The sequence below is a fragment of the Castanea sativa genome, chromosome 2, assembly GCF_040712315.1.
Source record: "Castanea sativa cultivar Marrone di Chiusa Pesio chromosome 2, ASM4071231v1".
NCBI lineage: Eukaryota > Viridiplantae > Streptophyta > Magnoliopsida > Fagales > Fagaceae > Castanea > Castanea sativa.
The window spans coordinates 17,248,019-17,262,779 of NC_134014.1; positions in this window are offsets into that span (position 1 = coordinate 17,248,019).

The following is a 14,761-nucleotide window of genomic DNA, read 5'->3' on the forward strand; positions in this document are numbered from 1 at the left end:
CATAATCCCTTTGGTAAAAGGAAGCAACTCATTGTATACGTTAGGATCGCTTGTGCAACCGCCTTGATTAGGATTTCCTTACCACCCAAAGACAACATTTTTTCCTTCCAACCCGATAGTTTCTTAGCCACCTTTTCTTTGATTTCTGCAAAAACTTGAATCTTGGATTTTCCAATCACAGATGGGAGGCCAAGGTATTTACCATGCCTGGAGTCCTGCATAGGGCCAAGAATGCTAAGAACTTCACCCATTTTCTCACTGGTTGTGTTCTGGCTAAAGAAAACTGATGATTTATCTGCATTAATTTTCTGCCCCGATGCTGCTTCATAGTGCTCTAGTATTTCTACAAGTTTGTGACGTTCTTGGCTATCTGCGTTACTGAACAAAAGTCTGTCATCAGCAAAGAACAGATGAGTGACTTTTGGACAGCCCCTGCAAATAGAGATACCACTGAGCCCATTTTTGTTATTAGCATCCACAATAAGAGCTGAAAAAGCTTTAGTGCATAAGAGAAATAGATAGGATGATTGGGGGTCACCCTGCCGTAGTCCCCTAGATGGAATTCTGTTGCCATGTACTTCCCCATTGATTAGGACCGAGTAGGAAATAGTTGAGATACATTTCATGATCCAAGCAATCCATTTTTCATGCAAACCCAGCTTCTTCATTACTTTTTCCACAAAAACCCACTCTACTCTGTCGTAGGCTTTGCTCATGTTTAGTTTAATCACCATATAGCTTTCTTTGCCTTCCTTCTTGTGCTCTAGATAGTGCATTACTTCAAAAGCAACAAGGATATTATCCGTAATCAACCGTTCTGATAAAAAGATACTCTGATTTTTTGAAATAATCTTAGGAAGCACTGCTTTGAGACGATTAGCCAGCACCTTGAAATCAACTTGTAAGTAACATTGCTAAGGCTAATAGGATGAAATTCCTTCATTCTAGTGGGGTTTTTAATTTTTGGCACCAGGGTTATATTTGTTTTATTAATCTCATCCATAGGCATATTAGAGTTCAGCACATTGAGCACCATTTTAGTAACATTTGAGCCAACAACATTCCAGAATTTTTGGAAAATTATAGCAGACATACCATCCGGTTTGGGGGCTTTTGTTGGATGCATCTGTTGGAGACCTGATCTGACCTCTTCTGCTGTGAACGCCTTGATGAGGTTCTCGTTCATATCATAGGTTACCTTAGGATGGATAAGGCTGGTCACTTCTTTAACTCGACTAGGACGTATGGTGGTGTAGATGTCCTTAAAGTATGATATGGTAGTGGTTGCTATGCTGGCTCTATCATCACACCAAGTTCCATTTTCACTCCATAAGCCAGTGATAGTTTTCTTTCTCCGTCGTTCTGAGGCACGATGGTGGAAATACTTTGTGTTTCGGTCTCCTTCACTAAGCCATTGGACTCTTGACCTTTGTGCCCACCAAATCTCTTCCCTGTCAAGAAGTTCATTAATTTCGCGCCTTAGTTGATTTATTTCTGCTCCATTCTGTCCCTTCTTATCTTGGATAATCAAATTACTGAGGACCTTCTTCTTCTTCTCCTTAATCTGTTTAGAAGTGTGGCCAAAAACTGAGTTGCTCCAATTTGTTAGGGCGGATGCGCACTGCGTAATCTTAGCTGCAATACCTCCTGGTGTGCTTGGTTCCATACTTTCATTCCAATTTTCTTCAATTAACTCTTTACAATTAGCTCTTCTAGTCCACATGGCTTCGAAATGGAACCTACGTCCTCTACGTTGTCCATTGGTTATGGACTCAGTTAATAAAAGTGGACAGTGATTAGATGTTGTGTCAAGTAGGTGGTGTACCTTAATACTGCTAAAGTGGTCAAGCTAGTCGACTGTTGCAAAAGCTCAATCAATCCTCGAATAAATTCTATTGCCCCCTTCTTGTTGGTTACACCAAGTAAAATCTAGATCACAATAACTCATATTTTTAAAGATAAAACTGTAAACCGCATTGCGAAAACTATCCATTTGTTGTTGAGGCTTTGAGGCACCTCCCAATTTTTCCTTTCTTGAGAGAATCTCATTAAAGTCTCCAAAACATAACCATGGAAGCTTGTATTGCCAGTTTAGAGTTTCCAAAAAGTCCCACGACTCCTTTCTTCGATAAGTTTTCGGATGCCCATAAAATCCAGTTATTCTCCACCTAAAGCCAGTTCCTTCCTCTGTTACCATAGCATCAATATGGTGCCTTGAAAAACTTTTGATTTCCAAATTCATTTCCTTTCTCCAAAACATTGCCAATCCCCCACCCTTTCCTTCTCTCGGGGGATCGAATTGATTATAGAAACATGAGTTTAATTAGTCGATTTATTAGTGAACAAGGAAAGATATTATCTAGACGGGTGAATAGATTAAACTTAAAACAACAACGATTAATTACTATTGCTATCAAGCAAGCTCGTATTTTATCTTTGTTACCCTTTCTTAATAATGAGAAACAATTTGAAAGAGGTGAGTCGGCTGCTAGGCTGAACACGAGGGAAAGATCATTTCTACCGATGCTGACAAGATACTTTTATCGGGCAAGGTGGATAAGGGGGATATTATAAGCATTCCATTAATTATGTAAACATAAAACCCATTTGCAAAATTAATTTTTTCCTTCACTCTCTTCATTCTATTAATTTTCATCTTTGTCTCAGATAAGAAGACAACTTTGGGATCCCATCGCCGCACATATTCACGCAGCGCTCCAACTGTCTGGGGGTTCCCAATTTTCTGGCAGTTCCATCCTAAGAGATTCATGGTGCTCGGCGGTGCTGGCCAGTAGCCACCGCCGTTTCATTAGTCAGAAAGGTATTACCTGTGTAAGGTCCTTCTCTGGCTCTCTTCTACCTTTTGCCTTCTTCTATCTCCTAGCTTTCCTCTTTATTTGTTCTTTTAGACCCAACATCATATTCTTGGACCTTCATAACAGTATCTCCTGCTGGCCTTGCTCTCTTGCCATTTTCTTCAAACTCCCTTTTACTTTTTGCTTCCTTTCTTTGTTTTGGGCCACATCCAAATACCCTATATCTTCAGACTTCTGTATGGCTGTATTAGGCTTCATTGGGCTTGTTATCTCTGGCTCATCCCCTTGTTTTTTCTTTGGTTGGCCCACTTTTGAACTTTCATCAGCCCATATCATATCCTTCTCTTTTGTCAAGTCAAACCTAAGAGCTTTCCGGAAGTCACGTGCATACTCTTTGCTTTGTGTACTTGATGTCGCCTTTTTAGAATTGTCCCATCTTGGCAACTGACAAGCCACTCGACCACCTGACCCCGCTTCCTTGCCTCTGGCCCCTCACTTTTCACTATTCCCAACTCCATACTGGCCATCGGATTTCTGGGTTCCTCCGCTGTACTCCACCATCGGACTGCTTGTATCTTCCGATGGTGTTTGAGACCTTGTCTTTTCCTTTCCATCATTTGATTGGTTGCTGCTCTCATTCCTGGGTTTTACTTTTTCTGCACTTCCTTTATAGTTTCCTTTTGCTCTGATCCAATCCTCATATTGGTGCTTCCTTTGTTGCCCATTAGAATATGTTGGACAATGTCTATCATCGTGTCCAATTCTTCCACAGAGAAAACAAATTGTTGGGAGCCTCTCATATTTAAATGTAACTCATGACCTTTCACCATCCAAGTTTGCTACTTGTCCTCCCCTCCGAAGAGGTTTGTCCACCTGCAATTCTACTCTAATTCTCATAGACTTGGCTTGATCAGACTGCCATGCTCTCATATCAGTTTCAATGTAGTTACCTATTTTACTTCCAATATCCTTCCCAGTTTCCTCAGACATATTTTCAAAAGGTAAACCCCATACCTGAACCCAAAATGGAGAGTGTGAGAAATCTATGTTTGTTACTGTTAATCCCTTTTTCCACCGTCGTAAAAGGATGAGGTTGTTATCAAAGTTCCAAGGTCCATTTTTTTCCACCCATTCCATTTGATACCTTGAACTGAAGGATATATACCATAACCCACCTCTACTATTCTGAGATCTGATCCCATTTTCCACGCTGATCTCAGTGTATTTTTGAGTTCACAGTGATTTTGCTGTCGATCTGACTGTAGTTTTCCAAAAAGACTCAACGAGCATTCCTCTAGCAGGTCCGGTTTGCTTTGGGTTATAATCTGGATGTCTTCTTCTTCTTCTTTAGTGAGTTGCAGATTTTGCAGCCCATCTAAAATTGTTTGTTCCATACTGTTAAGATTGGGAGTTGATCATGCTTCAGCAGTATTAAAACATGACCAAAGAGAGAACCCCAAGATAGGAATCTTAGGGAGGGAGAGTACTCTTACGGAGAGAGGGAGTGAAGCTCCTACGAGGGAGAGAAAAAAGTCCCTATATTTATAAATATAGAAGTGGATTAATGATACTGGCAAGAACTATCATGCTTCCTATCTCTCTTGCTCTTTATTTCTTTCTAAATATCAGTCACGAATCCCAGACAATCATGGCAGTAATCTAGAAGTGGATTAATGATACTGACAAGAACTAGCAGCATGTCTATTAGGTTTATGATTTTTATGAATTTTTTAAGTTAACTTGTGGATGCTATGTATTTGGTTTTCTTTGGAACTTCCATGTGATTTCTCCAGTATTTGTCTTCTCTACAGTACTCGATATTTGTAAATCGAATTCATGTATAAAAATTTCTACATTATACACTGGAGTTCTATGTTAAAATTTTTAAGAACTTGAGTTTAAAGAGCTCTAGTTTTATATTACAAAGAACTCGAGTTTATATAAAAACTTGAGTTTAAAGAGCTCTAGTTTTATATTACAAAGAACTTGAGTTATATATATGGGCCTTAATAAGTTAAAAAAAAAAAAAAAAAAAAACCCTAATCTTTTACCTTTTAAGCTACACGTGTATATACATACGAGGTTTCCTTTTGTTTCAGCCGTAACACATTATTGAACTTTTCTTTTCTTCACTGTGGTTGTGCATGGAAAATATAGGTATGTTTTTCTCCTCCTCTAAATTTAGGAAGTCTGAATATTCAATGGCTAGCAATTGTCCCACACTAACAAGAAAGACATGGGTTTGCACATGAAGTTATTTTAGTACCTAGTCCATAAACCTAATCTATCATTATATTAATGGAAAAAAGACTCCTATGATTGTTATCATACTTAGACTAGGCAAGTACATATAGGCATGTGTCATGGAATCGAGTTAAGAGGCGTTGATTTCATGAACCTCCACCTATCCTTATATTAATGGAAAATGAAAACTCTCACTTAATGTATAAAACACTTGTGAATGTTTAGACCTCTAAACACAAGTTTTCCAAAGCAAGCTTATATTCAAATAATAGATGTGCAGAATATGAAATATAAGCAATACCCAATTTGGAAAACTACTTTAACACATAATTAATTACAAACACAACAACAATTAATGGTTAAAGAGTAAGGGAAGAGAGATGCAAGAACAAGATAACACCGGCATGTGTTATCAAAGAGGAAACTGAAGAATTAGGGGAAAAACCTCTCTGCTGCCCTCCAAGCGGTAAATGATCCATTACAAAATCAGTTGGGATACATGAATAGCAATAGACCCTATAAGCCTAATCTACCCGATGCACTTAAGCCCTTCAAGCTTCTTGCTCCAACAAGATTAAATCGAACTGTGTCTTCTCTAGCTTTTCGGATCTCGCAATAAGCTTCATATTGCATCCACTATCTTTGGCATATTCCAATGCTTCCCAAAGCTCCAAAACACTCTCAACACTTTAATAGTTGTGGGTAGTGTTTGGGTACATATCTCCTTTCAATGGGTATAACAACGAGAGAGGGAAGAAGAAGAGATTACAAAGATTTCTCTCTAAGAATGAGTAGCTCTCTCTCTAACAAGGTGGGTGTGTTTTAGAAGCCTCTTTTAGGGTTTTTCTCTCAATGGGCTCCTCTAACATTTCTGTGAGTAATAAGGGTATGTATAGTATGAGTGATGGGCAAATAAGTCACACTAAAAAATTCTCTAACCAGTGAAATTCGCGGGTCACTCTTGGGTTGCCTGAGTAGCGAAATCCAGCTGGCACAGCTAGCACATGACTCTTCAACTTCCATAGCTGGCATTTGACTCTTCAGCTTCTGACATGTGCTCCCCATGTGACTTTTATCTGTCTTGATCAAATTTCGACTATCTAATACTAAACTCATTACAAATAAATCCCACAAAAATACAAGAAAATAAATTTATGCAATTACAACACTTTTTGTCATGGAATAAGCCAACACTAATGTTATGAGAAAAAGCATAACTTAACAGAAAAGATGTCCTATAATTGTTATTATATTAGATTAGGAATGATGCACATAGCCTTTTTGTAATCCCCCTGTTTTCATCATCAAATATAATCATGACCCTTTCAGCCACCAGCAGGTTGAGATTGCTTCTTAAAACAAGAAATTTTCAACAAAGAAAAAAAATCTAGATATTTCTTATACCCTTTCCAATGACATCAAAATAATGCCTTCATTGTTTTTCTATATTAGCAAAGAAAACATCCACTAACTATGAATGAAATTGGGCGGAAACGAGGGAAAAGAAATTTGAGCAGACCTACGCCCTACATATAGTTTGAATTATAAGGCAGCCTTTAGTAATTGCAATTAGAGTGGCGCAGCAGAAGTGTATCTCAAAGAATCTAACATCTTTGTAGGCTTTAATATTGATAGATAAAACTATTTAAGTGTGAAAACATATTTTTAAGTGGGAAAATCATGTATTGATGGACCTATTTTTGGTGTTGCTAGGTTCTAATTCTACTGATTTATTGTGACTCAAGGGTAGTTGATTTTATTGTTGAAAATAAGAGGTAAGTGGTGTTTACTAATTTTGGTGGGTTTTATCAAAACAGTTTTGATTATGAAACTATCCTTATATCAAAGAAATATGTTGATATTATTTAAATATATTGATATCCTATAAATGCTTGATGTGCACATTGTATGAAAACGTTGACTATTTGTTATATGAAAAACTTGTGGGACAACTTAAACTTATTTAAATTTGTATGTGTGGAGAAATCCTTGTATTTTGAGTATTATGACTGGATTATTTGTTGAAGGCATCTAAAATTTATTTTGAATCCTATGGCAAGTTGTGATTAAAAGCTTAATGCTGTATTAGTTCTTAGTAAGGGACAATCATACTGTAACTAGTCTTTAGCAAGAGACGATCCTAGAAAAGGGGACAGTGCACATTTGGTAGCTCCTTAGCAAGACAGAATACCATTAAGGATCCGAAAAGGGAGCTCCTTAGTAAGGGAGTACACCTTTAGGTTCCAAAGGAGCCACCCTTAAGAAAATGGATGAAAAGAGGGTTCCAGCCCTAAAAGGGGACAACACAACCCTGTTAACGGGGCGTAAACATTGATCACGAGAAAAACCTATGAAATTATTTATATGATGGTGTTGGTATATTATGATGGCTCACAATATACACTACAAAAAAATGCCTATTAGCGACCAAGAATTTTTGACGAACCCAAAAAGCCCTCTAAAAAAATATTATTTGCAATGACAAAATAAAGTCCTCGCGCTTGGTAAAATGTGAAATATTTGTGACCAACAAGAAAAGCTGTCGCAAATATGTGTTATAGCCGTTACAAATACTAATATTTTGGAGGGAAATTTTCCCTTCATATTATTTGCGAGGGACAATTAAAAATCTTTAGCAAAAAGTGTATTATTTGTGACGGTAAAAAAAAGCTGACACTAATACTAAATTATTTGCGAGGGCTACGATCGACCTTCATAAATAATCATTAAAATGTCAAAATTTTTGGAGGGAAATGTTCCCACCAAATTATTTTCGAGGGACAATAAAAATCCCTTGCAAAAAGTTTAATTTTTGTGTGGGTTAAAAATATTCCCTTACAAATACTAAATTATTTACAAATGCCACGATTGACCTTCGCAAAAAATCATTAAAAAGAAAATTGGAGATAAAAGTTATTGTAAAATTCAAAGAAAAATAAAAACAAACGTATAAACATATAGCACTTTGTATTCTTTAGATGAACCTTTTGTTTACAGTCTAAAAAAAAAAACCTTTTATATACATCCTATATAAGAAATGTCTATCGTTATTTTCTAAATAATTGTACCCATAAAAAAATGATAGCACTTTCAACTTCAGAATGGTAGCCTAAAATTCAAGAATTTCAGCCTTTTGTACTCTCTCTCTCTCTCTCTCTCTCTCTCTCTCTCAAAAGTGAATAAAAATTTATTCCCATTAAAATAATGCATAAAATATGAGTTTATAATTCAAATGGTAATTTACATCCGATTGGTATGAAAATTGGCATGCATGTTAAGAATATATAGAACATATAATCCAATGGTTGGATTTTCAAAATATGAATTCAATAATAAGTTATTGGGTGATGTAACATTTTTTAGAGTTACATCTCGTGTAACTTGAACCCAACTCTATATTTCTTAATTCAATGTGAATTTTGATAAATCTACCGTTAGATTACATTATCTTCACATATTTTTCATGCTTACAAAATTTCAAAGTGATCAAAGATTAATAGCTATGTCATCAATCAATTGTCTAGATTCAAGTTTTAGTAGTTTAAAATAATGCATAAAATATGAGTTTATAGATCAAATAGTAAATTACATCCAATTGATATGAAAATTGGCATGCATGTCAAGACCATATAGAAAATGTAATCCAATGGTTGGATTTTCAAAATATGAATTCAATAATAAGTTATTGGGTAGTGTAACATATTTTAAAGTTACGTCAAGTGTAACTTGAACCCAACCCTATATTTCTTAATTCGATGTGAATTTTGACAAATCTACCGTTAGATTACATTATCTTCATACATTTTTCATGGTTACAAAATTTGAAGGTAATCAAAGATTAATAAGCATGTCATCAATCGATTGTCTAAATTCAAGTTTTTATAATAAAGATGAGTTTATAGAACAAATGGTAAATTACATCCGATTAGCATGCATGTTAAGAACATATAGAAAATGTAATTCAACAATTGGATTTTCAAAATATGAATTCAATAATAAGTTACTAGATGGTTATATTTCAAATCTAATGGTTAAATTTCAAATCTAAGTATGGCACGGGAAGGACATGTGTTGTGTACCTATATGGCTATATATATTCTCTCAATTTGACCATCCAATTGGTTTTAAATTTTACCAACATCAATATGTCACCATACTTTTCAATCTTAATGATCAAGATTTAAATATGAATTTCACCAAGTCCAGTGGTATCGGGACCATCTATTAAGTTTGATCGGGTTTAACCAACTTTGACCATGCATTTCTCTAAATCCAATCGTTTGATTGTGACCATAATTTACTAGAATTAGCATTTCATTATACTCTTCAAATCTAGTGGTTAGATTTCAAATCTAAGTATGGCGCATGATGGAGTGTACTTGTATGGTTATGTTTACTCAATCTGACTATCCAATTGGCCTCAAATTTCACCAACACTAGTATGTCACCATACTCTTCAATCCTATTGATCAAGATTTAAATATGAATTTCACAAAGTCCAGTGGTATCGAGACCATCTATTAAGTTTGACTAGGTTTTACCAACTTTGACTAAACTTTGACCGCGCCTTTCTCTAAATCCAACCGTTTGATTGTGACCACAATTTACCAGAATTAACCTTTCATTACACTCTTCAAATCCAACAGTTAGATTTCAAATCCAACAGTTAGATTTCAAATCTAAGTACGGTGCGTGATGAACATATGTTGTGTATTTGTATGGTTATGTTTACTCAATTTGACTATCTAATTGGTCTCAAATTTCACCAACATCAATATGTCACCATACTCTTCAATCCTCTTGATCAAGATTTGAATATGAATTTCACCAAGTTCAGTGGTATCGGGACCATCTATTAAGTTTGATTGGGTTTGACTGGGTTTGACTAACTTTGACTAAATTTTGACCGCGCATTTCTCTAAATCCAACCGTTTGATTGTGACCATAATTTACTAAATTTAACCTTTCATTACACTCTCCAAATCCAACGATTAGATTTCAAATCTAAGTATGGTGCGTGATGGACATGTGTTGTGTACTTGTATGGTTATGTTTTCTCAATGTGACCATCCAATTAGTCATATTTTTTTTTAAAAAGTAAACGTAATTAGTCATATATTAAAATTCTTACATAAATTTAAAAATAGCTACAATAATTTTTTTTTAAAATTTTTAATAAGATAGAACGTGTGAAGCTCCTTGCCCGACAAAACACATCTTTCATTTCCCACACAAAAGTTTCATTTCTCACACAAAATTTTTACTCACATTTCAGCTAAAAATTTTTACTTTTTACTTGCTCAATTAAAATTTTTCATTTCCCACTACACAAATTTCATTTCCCACTCCACAAAACTCTCTCATTTTCTCTCTATCTCTCACACGGCCTCACACACACACACACAACCCAGCGGGCGCCGACGAGCAAAGCCGACGAGGACGAGCCCAGCCCAGCCCAACGACAACGCCGATGATGCCGAGCCCAGCCATCGACTCCTTTCCTCCCATACCCATCGGCTCTCTCTCCCTCACCACAAGATCCTTTCTCCCTTTCTCCCTCTCTCCCCTTACCACCCCCATACCCATTCATTTTTCCTCACCATATCCATACCCATTCTGATTTTGCTTGGTAAGTTATTTATTTGATTTTTTGTTTTGATTATTGTGAAATTTTGAGTTTGGATTTGGATACTTAACATTAGGTTATTTATTTAATTTTCAATTTTGATTTTTGTAAAATTTGGGTTTGGATTTTGTGGTGTAATATGTAGATACTTTATTTATTTATTTTTTTTAATGATTTCTGTGAAACTTGGGTTTGGATTTGGTGAAGTAATTTAATTTTTGTGTTTAGGCGGCATTTTGTTATGGTTTGTTTGTACTCTTTCTTTTTGTTCATGTCTATATCATTGCACTATGGCACTTTGCTAGCGTGGTTTCTGTGTTGGAACCCATTTATGGGCTTTCTACTTTGAAAAAGAGCAAGTCGAATTATTGTTGACCCTACCTCCGGTGATCAACCTCTCTTCAATGAGGACAAGTCAATTGTTGTGACGGTTTGTGCTTTCTAATTGCCCCTTTCATAATATTAAGAGCTGTTGTGTTTTGGCCCTTTTCATAAATTGAATGATGTTAGTATATTGCAAATTTTACTGCATCAATAAATTTTTTTAAAAAAGTGTATCAACTGGTCGGGCACTTTCCGTGCCAAATTCATTGACAACTTAATACAACCTTTGTAACTATTTTGTAAAAGAATAAATATGTTCTTACCATGCATTTTTTTTTTCTTCTTTTAAATTTTGTTTGCATTAGTAGGTAATAATGGAGTATGAATTATATCGTTCTATAGTTAGATCAATTTAATCTATATTCAATAGTTTTATTTTATTGATGAGGTTTCTATTGAACATCAGGTCAATGGTGAAATTTACAATCATGAAGATCTGAGGAAGCGATTGACAAATCACATATTTCGCACAGGCAGTGATTGCGATGTCATTGCGCACCTGGTGGGTGGCTTAACCTTGGCATATCATATCATTTCGATTGATCATGTGAAACATGTTTTTTTTTTTAATAATAAAAAAAATACATACGAATGATAGTTTCATGTTGAATTATGACCTATGATATTAGTTCGTGTTTTACAAATATTAACAGGCTTCCTTAATCTGTGTATGTAGTATGAGGAATATGAGTTGTTGAAGGGAAAGACCCTTTATGCCTTTGGGCTTGTTTTTGTGTACTTGGTGATCTGCGGGGTTATTGGTGGAGTATTTGGGTCAGTGGTTGTGCATGGAGTTAAAACCTCTTTTAGTTGGGTGAAGTGTTTTAAGGTCCTTAAAGCTGATATATATATATATATATATATATATATATATATATATATATCTGTATTAAAAAAAAAAACTCCAATATATCTGCTTTGAGTTTTCACTACAAAAAATTTAGAAGAAAAAAAAAGTTGAATTCAGCCACATATACATTTGAAACTATTGTTTGGCCAATATGAGAAAGTTTGTCTTATTAGTGGAGATTTGTGAAGCAATCCGTTTAAATGGTTGGTCTTCATGCTTTTGTAGGTAGTATATATATATATAGAGTCTCTGTGTGAGTGGATGGCTGCCTTAAGTGGCTACTCTTTCCTCGGAGTAATTTCTTATGTGTGTGTGGATGGCTGCCTATATTAGATGACAAGCAGGCCTTTGTTTGTACTTTTCACAATCTCTTATGGGTCTTGCCCCTTTCCTCCAAACAGCATTTTGACCAAGTGGGTTTTTGATTTGTGCAGGTCTGGAGCTATCTCCACGTGAAGGCCAACTGAAAGGTATTGTCCTTCTTTTCTCATTTGTGCCATTGTTTCTTCTTTTTCTTCTATTTTTCATGATGTGGTCTTCTTCCTTCGTTCATTCTTCTTCTTCTTTTTATTTTTTATTTTTTATTTTTTATTTTTTATTTTTTATTTATTATTTTTATACCTGTTACTTCTTGTTCTTTGTTTTGAGAATTCCACCGTACACATATGCCTTAAGAGAATTGAAGATGCTCATTTTTTTCTCCACTTGGTTACATATGCTTGCAATACTTTAATGTATTTAAAAAAAAATTGAAAAAGAAAAACCTTGACCTTTTGTTGTCTTCTTTTCTATCTGCCCATATTGGGGACTTGGAAAAATGCTCTGTTTTCCTCTATCCAATACCAAAATGTTAGGGTTTTGTGGAGAATAGGGGTTCTTTACCCTTTCATTATGTTCTAATGCAATCTATCTCTTCCTTTGTATTTTCTTAGTTTGAGTCTTTGGTTGTATTAATATAAAATTATGATTTCTGTGTGTTCAAGTTGTTCATTTACAATATTCTATTTTTCGTGACTAGGCTAGACTAGCGACGGTCTTCACAATGTGCTTTTAGGGACTCCTTATGGCTTCCAAGTATGTCAACATTTTGCCTGCTAGTGGAAGGAAAATTTTAAATGGGGTAATACTCGTCGACCCCAAAATTTTGAGACTAAAGCTTCTTGTTGCTGCTGTTGTTGTTGCTGCTGAATATGTCATGCTGATACTCACTTATTATTAACTTACTTTGCAACTTAGATTTACCTATCAGCAAATTTGAGCACCATAACTCATTGTTCCCACTATTTGTGTAATGCAGTTGGTCTTTCCACTTTTACTTCTATGTTTGATATTCTCTCAACTTGGTTTTACTTCCATGTTTGATATTCTCTCAACTTGGTCAAGCTATCACCATTGAGAAAATGCTTGAATGGTAACAATTATACTTTTCAATCTATGATTTCAAAGCACCACAAAGATTTTTTCTTTCTTTCTTTTTAATTACAATTTCATTCGTTTACAGGTGGTTTATTTGCATTATGTGGTTCAGCCAAAGGGTATAATTTTGATTTGCTTTCTGGTTGATGGCTTCAGATGCTCTTTGATGATATTGGAGAGGTGACAATTACTAATGATAGTGCTACAATACTGAAGATGCTATAATTTTTTTATGGCTTTTTGTGTACAAAGAACCACATATAAACAATTGCATTTTTTGGAAGTGTTGAAGGATTTGTTTAAATATTTTGGAACTTTGATAATGGTCATAGACAATATGTATTTGATAATATATTTCTTTGTTAATATAATGTTAGTTTGGAGACATTTGTGGTGTTATCTAGTTACATTTGTGGTATTGTCTTAGTGGAGCTAAAATTATTACAGGTTATTTGTAATAGATATGTGGGTTTAGAATCTAGGAGGGAAAAAAAAATCACCTATAGCGGCGGGCAAAAACTGCCGCTAAAGGACTAACATTTTAATATAATTGAAGACTTATAGCGGCATTTTTGGCCCGCCGCAATAGTACAATTTTTTGGTAGTGCAAATAACTAATTGCGAGGGTATAAAGGTCCTCACAAATAGTTGTTAACGACGACTACTTCCCCTCGCTAAAAATAAGTCGTTGACTTTTCTCGTCGTTTGGTAATATATTTGTGAGGGCGGATTTGTTTAGTAACAACGGTGGATTGTCCTCGTAAATTATCTGTTTGTGAAGGTATGGTTGCAAAATATCTTTTAGCAACAAGAGCAAATACGACGGCTTTCGAGGGCCATATACCCTCGCTAATAACCTTTTGCGATGATATTTGAATTTTTGCGATGACATTTTAACCTCACTAGTAGACTCTTTTTTTGTAGTGATAATAATATTTTTAGATGAAATATTTGATGTTAAAATACAGATAGTTTTGCAAGTTATAACTTTGTTGTATGGAATATCCATTTCAAGGTCCACACCGCAATGTTAGTAAATTTCACTTATTGAGTTATCTCACCATCCCTTTTATTTCCCTTTACAGATACATTAGAAGGATCATTGGAGTAGAGATTCTTGGAAGACAACAGTTACAAATTATATTGTAGAACTGAAGATTTTATTATTATTTTATGGTATTAAATGTTATACTGGAGAATTATTTTGAGAATATTTTATCTTTGGTGGGATTGGAGCTCTGACAATTGTGATGAGATTTTAGTTTGCTGGTTGCATTTATTTAATATTTTTATGGATTATTTAGATTGAATAGACTTTTATTATTTATAATTTTGTGGCGTTACAAAGAGTGTGAGTTTGTGGATAGATAGGTGGGTATGGGTGGCTGGTTTTTTTTTTTTTTTTTTTTTCTCTTCTGGTGGTGG